This window comes from Equus asinus, chromosome 20 (genome assembly GCF_041296235.1).
Source record: "Equus asinus isolate D_3611 breed Donkey chromosome 20, EquAss-T2T_v2, whole genome shotgun sequence".
Taxonomy (NCBI): Eukaryota; Metazoa; Chordata; class Mammalia; order Perissodactyla; family Equidae; genus Equus; species Equus asinus.
In genome coordinates, this window is record NC_091809.1 from 95,776,010 (window position 1) to 95,788,839 (window position 12,830).

At 47.8% G+C, this 12,830-nt stretch overlaps 1 protein-coding gene across 11 annotated transcripts in view; it reads left to right on the top strand.

Annotated features, from left to right (window-relative positions):
* MICAL2 (microtubule associated monooxygenase, calponin and LIM domain containing 2) overlaps positions 1–12,830 on the top strand; it is a 229,247-nt gene that overhangs the window by 31,122 nt on the left and 185,295 nt on the right. The window lies entirely within an intron of this gene.

The following is a 12,830-nucleotide window of genomic DNA, read 5'->3' on the forward strand; positions in this document are numbered from 1 at the left end:
CTGCATTCCAGACTGGGCCACAGAATGATTCTGGAGCAGCTGGGGGTGGGAGTGAGAAGGCTCCTTGACGTAAAGACCAATGGAAAGCTATCGTTGTTTTTAAGGATGATGTTTGCAAGGCTATAGTATCCAGGAAGCAGATTATTTGCCCTGAGGGTGAACAAGAATCTTTAAAATATCAACTCATTAGAGTGGGAAGAGTAACGAGGGAGAGAGGGAGCCTCTCCTCTTTCATGAACGCCTTCCTGAGGTCTGCCCCGGGAAATCTGCTGTGGAAGCTGAGCTTTGAGCCTGGCTTGTCCTCTGTGGAGAGGAGGGGAGCAAAACCTGGAAGGTGATTTGGAGTCAAGGGCTTCTTGGTTTCGTGTCACAGTCCACCTTTTGTAGCCCCTGGGTTTTGTTTCTTCATGAAGAAAGAGAACCTCCTTTCTGGGACAGTTACTGCTTATTTCGGTGAATGTGTTTTCAGAACATAAGCCCAAACACCAAGAGAGGGGTCCAGCATCTTCAGCCAACACAAATTTACTCCATTGGGATGGTAGAACACTGCCTCTCTAACCTCCGCAGAAGATTCACCAGCTTGGTCACACCTTCTGCATCCTCTCCCCTGGGGCTGCTGTCTCTTGGTGTTTGGGTCAGTGAGGGGCATTTTGACCCACTGAATCGGGGCATGGTCAAGGCAGTCAGTGGTCCTGGAGCATTGTCCCAGTATCTCAGAGCTCCCAGGAACCTGGCCTTTGAGTGTCACCTGGAGAGGCGAGCATCCTTCTCCTCAGACCTCTTGTCCTCCCTCACACGTCCACACTGCCCTGAGGGCCAGGGCCGTCCCCAGTGGGCAAATGTCACAGGACTTCCAAACCCCAGTGCTTGTGTGCCTAGTCCCAGAGGGCGAAGTACAACCTGTCAAGCCACGTTCTCCCGTGTCTTATCAGAGAGGCCTTTCTGTATTGACTGCCTGGAACCTTAATTGGTTCTGTAGATCTTTAGGGAAAACAGTTCCCAGGAGACTTCAGTTCCTCTGCACAGTAAGGAAGTGGCCCAAACTGTCCTTCTCTCTCACTTCTGCTCTGACGGCTGAACTGCCTCCTGAGGACAGTATTTCACATGGATGCGGAGGTCCCCTTGGACGGGAGGGGCCTGGTGAGGTGAGGACGATTCTCCCAGAGCCATCTCACCCCTCCAGCTTCTGGCCTGCTCGCTCCGCTGAGGTTGTATCTGAGAGCTGTCAAGCCGTGTGCATTTAGCACATGACCTGACACATTGTGATAGATATCTGTCGGATGAATTATGAACAAATAAATAACTAGCACGTAAATCTTCCCATTTTCCAGCAGGAGCAGAAAGGCAGTGAGCAGGTCTCAGGCTGAGTGGTCTACCTGCTCCCCAGGACCCAGCATGCCATCCAGAAAAGAGCCCTCTGTCCTTGGCACAAAGGGAGTTACACATCTCCCGTCTCCTAGGCTCAGGCCTGCAGGGGGGGCCCCTGGTCTTTGATCCACATCCAGAAATTCTCCTCTTCAAGACCACGAGTCCTGTTTTGGAGGCTTAAAGCAAACATACAGACAAACAACAACAGCAAACGGCTGGGGTGCTGGCCCAGCAAAAGCAGAGGCCAGGCTGCCAGCTCCCCTGCTTGCCCGCCCACCCCCACTTGGCTGAATGTCCCATGCTGGGTCGCCTCTCTCAGGAACCTCCTGCGGGAGGGTTCTTGTTTGGTCGTGCTGCTTCTCTGCTGCATGGAGGATTTGACGTTTGAATCATAGATCCCAGCTGCCCCAGTATGTTGCCGTGTCGGTAGGTAGCCTTTGAACAGCCCATTGGGCTTCTCTGACTCAGGCACGGCTCACCTGCCCGTGCAGGTGCACACACCTGCTCATAAAAACTGAACGCCGTGTCCAGGCCCTTCTGCGGGGACTGGGGTGAGGGGTGTGGCAGCTGGACTGCTGGCTGCGTGGATGGCTTCATGGAAGGAATGGCGAGCATCTCCCCTTCCCCTGCCCCGACCACACCCGCACAGAGGCCAGCTGACTGCTGAGATCCGGGGAGGGGTTATTACATTGCTAATAACATGAATCACAATAAAAACAACAAAGCCTATATAATTGCATATTAGGAAATTAATCCTGAAATTAAAGGTCTATCATTCAAATGAAACATTTTGGAAGACTTTTAAGTGAACTCTAAAGGTGGTACAATGTAAGCTGTTCCATTCCTCTTGAAACAGACTTTTACTGGTGAATGTTTATTCGTTCAACAAACGTACTAACTAGTGCTAGGAGCAGACACCACACTGGCACTGAAATTACAAAAATGAATGTCAGTAGACAACTTGTTAGTGGGCGAATTAGTCAAAAGGGACATAATACAAAAAGTTGAATTATTTGAATCTTCAGTATTGATTGAATGCCAACTGCAAGTTAAAACTAAGCTCAGTAGTCCAGGAAATAGAAAAGAAACAAGAGACACTGGGCTTTTCCTTAAGAAGTTCATGTGTTAGTTGTCCAGACAGTTGATACGTAAAGAACGTGTTGGGTTCAAGGCTCAGTGACGTGTCAGCTAGTCTGGTCTATGCCCCGTACGACCCCCTGTGTTATGACTGTGTCTCCCCACTGGACAGTGATTTCTCAGAAGCTGGGGAGACAGCGCTAGCTGACCCGATGCCCACAGTACTTCACAAGGCACAGTGCAGGTTCTCAGGAAATGAAGTGAAGAGAATTGAATGTGGTTAGTGCTTCCCAGACCTGGCTGGGCCGCAGATTTCCTTGAGGAGCTGTGGATTATCCCTGTGGACCTCAGGCTGCAGAGATTCTGTTTGAGGGTGGGCACAGGAAACTACCTGTTTCCAGGAATACTTCTGGTGAATGTGCTGTAGAGCTATATTCGGTGACCTCTGGCATCAACTCCAGGAGTTAGAAGAATGCACAGGGAAGAAAGGTCAGTAAGGGTCAGGGAAGCTAACCTTGTGCCTGCAAACTCTAGCGCATCCCTTCATAACCAGGTCTGGTGCCACTTCTTCTGTGAGCTTCTCTCCGGTCTGTCAGTCACTCCATCTCCCGCCTCTGTACCTACACATCTTGGTACCCACCTTTATGCAGATCTTACCAAAGGTTGTTAGTTTGAATTTGATTCCCTGAATAGACTCTGACATTCATATGGGAGACAGCGCATAGTAGGTCATCAGGTGGAACTATGGCACCTGCCTTTGAATAGGTAAGGTTAGAGCAGGAGTGGGAGGAGGAAGGCAGAGATGGGATATGGAGCACTGGAGGGGCCAGCCTGTCTGAGGCAGCCCCAGGAGAGCCCTAATGTCTTTGGGAATTGAGCCTGATGGGGAAAGGGGGGCTGCCCAGGAGGGACTGATGAGCCCAGCAAGGGAGTTTGGACTTAGACGTGGAGTATGGGGAGCCCTGAGAGCTTTATGAACAGGGTGGTGGGAGGGTCGGTGAGATGGGAAGGGGGACCAATCAGGAGGCTTCTGCGGCAATTCTGGTGGTGGTTACAGACAAAGGGCGGTCACAATTCAAGTCACCACGTCGCCCGAATTCTGCAGCTGCTCTTGGTTGGATTTTACTGACAAGCGTAGTTATTGAGCATCTGCCCTCACCAGAAGCACAGGTGCCAGCCCCGGGGACGCGTAACCTCTGGCATCGGAGAGTTCCTTCTCTGGTGAGGCAGGCAGACCCACAAGTGGATCAATGCAGTAGTTTGTATGAAACCATCGCTGGAACCGCCACAGAATACAGTGTGGGAAAAGGGCATGAGGGATGGCCACGGCGGGCCTTCAAAGCAGAATGGTGCTGCTAAGAATCCCGCCTAGCCAGGCGTCATTGAGTTTCATCCTCATGTAACCCAATGGGATCAGGGCTGTTATTATCCCCTTTTTATGGATGAAGAAACTGAGGTTCAAAGAGATTGGGTAACTCGTCCAGGCTCACACACCTGTATGTGGTAGGTTAGGTTTGTAACACGTCTGCCTGACTCCAGAGTCCAAACTGGGACCCGTGATAGTCTGCTGCCTTTGATGTTTCAGCTCTAAAGCCAACTGGGATTTCACCAAATGAACAGAGTCTGCATGGGCATTCTAGATGGAGGGACCAGCATAAGCAAAGGCATGGGGAGGGAGGCGTGGAAAAGTTAGGGGTATCAGGGAACTGCAGGTGGCTCAATAAATCTTGAGTAGCGGCGTTGGGGGAAGTATGAGAGGGCAGGCTGGAGAGTAGGGCAGGCTGGAGAGGAGGGCAGGCTGGAGAGGAGGGTAGGCTGGAGAGGAGGGCAGGCTGGAGAGGAGGGCAGGCTGGAACAAAGGGCAGGCTTGAGAGGGAGCAGAGGCAAATCAGGAAGGTTCTTGTTCTGCTCTCAGGATTGTCAGGAAGTGTTGAAGGATTTGAACTGGGAGTGGAACCTGACCAAGTGTGCATCTCTAGCAGCAGCTTGAGGAATAGGCTGGTGGGTTGGAGGGACGTGATCTGGAAGCAGGAAAGGCATTTATGAGGAGACGTTGAGAGTCCCAGGTGAGAGCAGGGAGGAAGGACGGGAGGGCGTGGATGGGGCCATTGAGCAGGCAGGACTTGGTGACTGGCGGGCTCTGCGAGAGGAGGGAAGCAGGGCAGAGAAGGTGACTCTAAGGGTTTGGCTCGAGAGTCTGGGTGCAGATGGTGCCATTCACTGAGGTTGGTGATGTGGGGGAGAAACGAGGAGTGGGGGGTGGCATGGAAGGTGAATTGACCACACGTGAGGTCTCTGTAAAGCGTAGGGGGAAATGTTTAATTGGCAGTTGACGTATGGGCCTGGAAGGCAACGGGGAGATCCACGTGGGAGGGATGGCTGGATGGGTGGTCAGGATGTAGATGTTGGTTGAACTAGAGGAGTGTTTAGGTCCTTGAGAGCAAGAAGAGGGTGAAGATCAGAACTTGGGACCCGGCAAAATTTCAGGGGCACGTAGAGAGAGACGAGTCTGCAACGGCTGAAAATGGGGAGACTATGAGCAAGATAAGGTCCGATAAGTGACGATCGGATTGAGCAACAGAGAGATGGTGGCAACTTGGGGCATGATGCCGGGGTGGGCCATGTGTGTACGTGCAAGCCAGATTGTGATAGATCGAAGGGTAAATGGAGGGGAGAAAGTGGATGTTGCCAGGGAGACGTTTCTATTGGGAGCCCAGCCTGTGGAGGGAAGGTGGTGGTGGGGGGGGGGGGGTGCCATTTTTTCTCCAGTAAAAGCAGATATAGATCTGACCATGCTTGAATTTGTGCGCATTTTTGAGACTGACTCCACATTGATAAATTCACAAATTAGGAAGAAAACCTACTTTTGTCAGGCAATGAATCTTTTTTTTTTTTTGGTTTGATAAGTATAGTCACTTGGAACTATTCTTCAAAATGGGAGGCCTTTGGAAGACAGACTCCGTGAGACACAGCGGGGCTGTGAGCTTCCGGGGCGGGGACTGCTCCAGGGTCATGCTGGGCTGCTGGGCGTGGTGCCATGCGCAGAGCGAGCAGGCGTTGTCGAGACATCCTCTTCAAGTTCACTTTGCCATGACTTCTTTGCCTCCTCCTCAGCATCCCTGTCTGTCCTCTGGACTAATTATTAGGGTGCAAGTCCCTGAGGCTTAATTTCAGTAAGTCAGGAGACGTAATGCCATCCAGACACAAAGGTTCACCTGGGGAGTGCCTCTAAGGGCGTGCTGAGCAAAGACTTGGTGGAAATTAGGCTTGTAGCTGTCGCATCTCAGCGTAAGGTAGATGAGGGGGAGATGAGCCGCCCTCGCCAGCTGTGTGAAAACGCACCACTTGCTGCCTTGGTTTGGGTTGGGCTGCCTCCAGCTCGAGGTGCTGGGAGTTACCCCCACAGCTGTGTGCCGGAATGACACTTAATGAGCACATCTGGGAACCCACACCGGGAGAGGCGTCTTCCTCTCATTCTCACAGGGACGCTGTTGTTTATGACTTGCTCAAGGAAGTGCTCAGTGACTCTGAAGCCCACGTTGTTTCCACCACACCATATTGGCTTCCAGGGACCCAGGACTAGGGGGCTCAGGAGGGTTCTTGAAACCCAGGAAACAACCAGCCTCTCTGTCCTGTTCTCCTGTCTTAGTCCATTTTCAAATAGGAAGGAATGTGGGTTTTCAACATAGGGTATATAGGTGTGTGTGAGGAGTTCTTCAGTAGAGGGGTGGGCAGGCTTATTTCTGGGGGTCAAGCAACTTTTCCAGATGTTGAGGTCCTAGTGGAAGGGAAGATATGAAATGACAGAGCTGCTTGTTTTTGACGTTGGCCCTCAACAGTGGTGGCGGTGAGAGGGAAGGTAATTCCCAGGTGATCAACCCTTTTTCCGGGAAGGAATGCTTTCTGACACAGGCCAAATTTGACATCCCCACCATGCTACGGCTTAACCACTCTGTTAGTTAAGGTGATGCTTCCTGCCTAATAGATAAATCCTCAATTGTCAGTGACTTCACATTCTTCAAGTTCATTTCTACATGTGTAGAGTCCACATGTTCCTGTTCATCGAGGGCTTTCTTCCAAGAGGACCTCCAGGGGGTCCAGCTCCCTCCTTCTCACAGCTTTACCATCTTCCACATGTGGTTTCCAAGGCTGCTGTGCTCTGGCAGAAGTGAAAAGAGCATGGGAGGTTCTTATGGGTTCATCGTGGAAGCAGTAAGCATTGCTTCTGCTCACATGCCATTACCTAGAGCTGGGCACATGGCTCACACAACTGCAAGGAAGGGCCCAGGAGGAAGGGGCACTGGTGATCAGTTAGCCGGTCTCTGCCATACCCACCCCGGCTTGAAAGTCACCTCTCAGCTGAGTTTTTATTGGCATATTAGCCACTGTCCTCATCTGATATTGCATTGAGATCTCATTACTCCAGATCCTAGCATTTTGGTGTTTGATGAAAGAAGGGAAGTATCATGAGTGAAGAGTCTAGACCAGAGACCATGTCCCTGATGTGGTGTGCAAGGCGGCACTTGCATACCGCTGGCTCCATCCACTGTGGGTGGGAGCAGTATGGGCATGCTCCTTAAGGATGTGGACTCTGAACCCTGGCTATGGGGCTTCAAGTCACAGATTCTTCACTTCTGGCCATGTGACCTTGGGTAACTTTTCTAATTCTTTGAAAAATGGGGATAATAATAATATCTAACAATGTCTTGGCTTGTTACAATGATTAACTTCTTTAATACACATAAAGCTTTTAACACATTGCCTGAGACTTCATAGATGCTCATTAAATGTCAACGATTATTCCGTTCCCAAGGATTGAACATTCATCCATTCATTTAGCACGTACAGTATAGAGAGGACCTGGCGTTAGGAACTGGGAGTAGGGAAGTAAGACATTAATTTCAGCATGGAAGACCCTACTGTAATTGAAGTACAGGGTACTGTGGAAGGGATCCAACGCATTTTGGGAAGAGGTTGGGGTTACAGAGATGGAGACTGTCTAGAGGAGAGGAGCCTTGAAGGAAGACTAGGAGTTAGTGGGTGAGGATTTGCTCACATCCACATGCCCTGCTGAAGAACAGTGAGTGGGTATGTGATATATCAGACGTGTTGTTTTTTAAATGGCAAAGTTCTTTGCCTTACAACGGGATTCTCCTAACATCAAAAAGATTCATACCCGGTGTCCCAGAAATTGATGTCAGCCAACGAAAGATACGCCAAGCCCCGACTTTTAGGGGTGGAAGTTTCATCCAATTACACGGCCATCGTTTCCACTCATTCAAGGCTGCTGGCATCTCCAGCAGACCTGAGCTGGTCTGGACCTGTCCTCAGGGAGCTTTTAGGGAATCTGTACGCTGCAGGGAAGAATGCTGCATGCTTTCAAGGAACGGCAGCCTGCTGGCACCACTGTGCAGGGACCATCGGAACACGGGCGTGCTGTCCCTGGGCAAAGCTCTCCTTGGGAGCTAAGACCAGGGAGCCCATACCCACCTTCCCTGGGGTGCTGAAGAAGATTTCACAGGTGCCCTGTTGGCATGGCATCAGTGGTGGTTGCCTGGGGAAAGCAGAACAAGAGACAAAAATTTGGGACTTGGGAGGGCTGAACTTCCATAGGCTTCCTGGGGTCAAAAAAGATCTGAAAGGAAGACTGAGAGAAGCCCAGATGACTTAAGGAGAAAAGAAGGGGTAAAAATTATTTCAGTGAGCCAAATAAAAGCCAGCAAGATTCTTTCATTAGCCTAATGTTTTATTTTGCTTATTACATTTTAACTCGAAAGTATTTAGGAAAATTAACTTCATTGTTAATTAGGCCACAAATTCTTTACTCTGGCCTCAGACAGCTCCCCCTGTTAGGTGGTGGGGTGGTTTGCTTTTTGTATGCATTTTATTTTTGTTTTTTTTTTCTTGTGGGAAAAGATACATAAAATAGAATTTCCATTTTAAACCTTCTAACCTTTTTTAAATGTGCACTTCAGTGGCATTAAGTACATTGCATTGTTGTGCAACTGTCACCACCATCCAGCTCCAAAACTTTTTCATGATCCCAAGTTGGAAGTCTGTACCCAGTAAACACTAACTCCCATTCTTCTCTTCCCCCAGCTTACGGGAACCACCATTCTACATTCTGACTCTATGAATTTGTGTATTCTGCGTATCTCCCGCTGTTAATTTTGAGATAGGCTGGCCTCCTGGAAATTGGAATTTAGGGTTCACAGTTTTCCTGGGCTCCCAGAGTGTGATCAAAATGACTTGGGGCACATGCATAATAGGCTGCTAAGTTTCTGTTGGTAAGATGGACTCGGTGTGTGTGCTGCGATGCAAGTTATTAATGTCACTGCCTGTCCCATAACCGGGTACGCAGGTTGCCTTCTTGCGGGGTCACTGGCAAGGGCTCCCATGGGCACAGCTGAGATTGGCTCAAAGGCGTCATCTTCCCGGTTCCCCAGCATGGCCCTTTGGAAAGGGGCCTGCCGCGTGGGACTTGAGGGCCTGTGGTCTGGAGAGCAGAGCTGTGGGAGGAACGCGGCCTTGGAGGCTCGGCCCTGACCTGCTAGAATGTAAGCCAATTCATTCAGTTGGCACAGCATCAGGTCTTCTTGCAGAACGGCCCTTTCTTTTCTGGAGAAAAATAGCACTGCTAGGGGCATGGAGCCCCCTAGGCCTGAGGAAGAGAAGATAGAGAAGCCCACTTCCTGTTGCAAGACTGACAGTCTAGCCAGGGAGAGAAGACCCCTGGACTTGGAATGTGCATACAGGAGGGGCTTATAAAAGTTGTGCATGCTTCTGGCAGAAAATTTGGGAAATACAGAAAAATGTAAAGCTAAAAATAAAAATCACCTGAAATGCCATCACACACACACACACACACACACTGTTCACAGTGGGCTTGTTTCCCTTCTACAGAGACTACAGATTGAGCCCCTGAATCTGCATCCTGCTCCTTCACTCTGCGCTATGGCATAGACATCTCCCTGTGGAGCAGATGTCTTTATAGACGTTATTTGGGAAGGACTGCCTAATGCTTTATGGTTTGATTGCGCCTTAACTGGTGAAACCACGCCCTGCAGTTGACACTCGTAGATTCTTGGAGCCTGAAAGAACTTCAGAGACTACGGAACTGAGCCTGTTTAGTTTGCACAGTGGCTTCAGAAAGTCAGGCTGCGTTATTTCCATCTATGTGGCTCATATCATCGGTGGCTAAGCTTGTGGATTTTGTAGAGAGATGAAACTGGGCTCATTTCACAGCATTTCCGCTCACTACCTGTGGGATGTTGAGGAGGTTACTTACCTCTGTAAATGTATCCTTGCTTCTGTCAAACAAGATGGTTAAATGGGACCGTGGATGTAAGGGGTCTGGGTCAGGGCCCAGCGTGCTGAGTGGCTGAGCAGTGTGGCTGTCAGTGTCATCTGAGGGTGATGGGAGGGGCAGGCCCAGTCTCCTCGTGCCCAGGCCACAGTTCTGCCCACCTCAAAGGCTTTGCTTCTCCTAGAAGGTCCTTGACCAAAGGCTTAGTGGTATAAGCAGAGATGTGGAGCACTGGCTAGAGACGGTTATGGAAAAATGTTTAAAATATGTGTGGCTGTATGCGTACAAGCGTGTGTACATACTCACATGCATGCACATATACATGCGCGCACACACTCATGCATGTATGCATACACACACGCGCACACATGTATGTATGCACACATACACGTGCAGAGATGCACACATACATGTATGCACATATACACATGCGCAGATGCATATATACACTGATGCATATATACATGTGTGCATGTACGTGCATATACACATGCACACACAAATGCATATATACACACATGCATGTACATACATATACACACGCACACACAAATGCATATATACACACATGCATGTACGTACATATGCACACGCACACACGAATGCATATATACACACATGCATGTACGTACATATACACACGCACACACGAATGCATATATACACACATGCATGTACGTACATATGCACACGCACACACAAATGCATATACACACACATGCATGTACATACATATACACACGCACACACAAATGCATATATACACACATGCATGTACGTACATATACACACGCACACACGAATGCATATATACACACATGCATGTACGTACATATGCACACGCACACACAAATGCATATACACACATGCATGTACGTACATATACACACGCACACACAAATGCATATACACACATGCATGTACATACATATGCACACGCACACACAAATGCATATACACACACATGCATGTACGTACATATACACACGCACACACAAATGCATATACACACACATGCATGTACGTACATATACACACGCACACACAAATGCATATACACACATGAATGTACATACATATACACACGCACACACAAATGCATATACACACACATGCATGTACATACATATACACACGCACACACAAATGCATATACACACATGCATGTACATACATATACACACGCACACACAAATGCATATACACACACATGCATGTACGTACATATACACACGCACACACGAATGCATATATACACATGCATGTACGTACATATGCACACGCACACACAAATGCATATACACACACATGCATGTACGTACATATACACACGCACACACAAATGCATATATACACACATGAATGTACATACATATGCACACGCACACACAAATGCATACACACACATGCATGTACGTACATATACACACGCACACACAAATGCATATACACACATGCATGTACATACATATACACACGCACACACAAATGCATATATATACACATGCATGTACGTACATATGCACACGCACACACAAATGCATATATATACACATGCATGTACGTACATATACACACGCACACACGAATGCATATATACACACATGCATGTACGTACATATGCACACGCACACACGAATGCATATACACACATGCATGTACATACATATACACACGCACACACAAATGCATATACACACATGCATGTACATACATATACACACGCACACACAAATGCATATACACACATGCATGTACGTACATATGCACACGCACACACGAATGCATATACACACACATGCATGTACGTACATATACACACGCACACACGAATGCATATACACACATGCATGTACATACATATGCACACGCACACACAAATGCATATATACACACATGCATGTACATACATATACACATGCACACACAAATGCATATATACACACATGCATGTACGTACATATACACACGCACACACAAATGCATATACACACATGCATGTACGTACATATGCACACGCACACACGAATGCATATACACACATGCATGTACATACATATGCACACGCACACACAAATGCATATACACACACATGCATGTACATACATATACACACGCACACACAAATGCATATACACACATGCATGTACGTACATATACACACGCACACACAAATGCATATACACACATGCATGTACATACATATACACACGCACACACAAATGCATATACACACACATGCATGTACATACATATACACACGCACACACAAATGCATATACACACATGCATGTACGTACATATGCACACGCACACACGAATGCATATACACACATGCATGTACATACATATACACACGCACACACAAATGCATATACACACATGCATGTACGTACATATGCACACGCACACACGAATGCATATACACACATGCATGTACATACATATACACACGCACACACACATGCATGTACGTACATATGCACACGCACACACGAATGCATATACACACATGCATGTACGTACATATACACACGCACACACAAATGCATACACACACACATGCATGTACGTACATATACACACGCACACACAAATGCATACACACACACATGCATGTACGTACATATACACACGCACACACGAATGCATATATACACATGCATGTACATACATATACACACGCACACACAAATGCATATATATACACATGCATGTACATACATATACACACGCACACACAAATGCATATACACACATGCATGTACGTACATATGCATACGCACACACGAATGCATATACACACATGCATGTACATACATATACACATGCACACACAAATGCATATACACACACATGCATGTACGTACATATACACACGCACACACAAATGCATATACACACATGCATGTACGTACATATGCACACGCACACACGAATGCATATACACACACATGCATGTACGTACATATACACACGCACACACAAATGCATACACACACATGCATGTACGTACATATACACACGCACACACAAATGCATATATACACACATGCATGTACGTACATATACACACGCA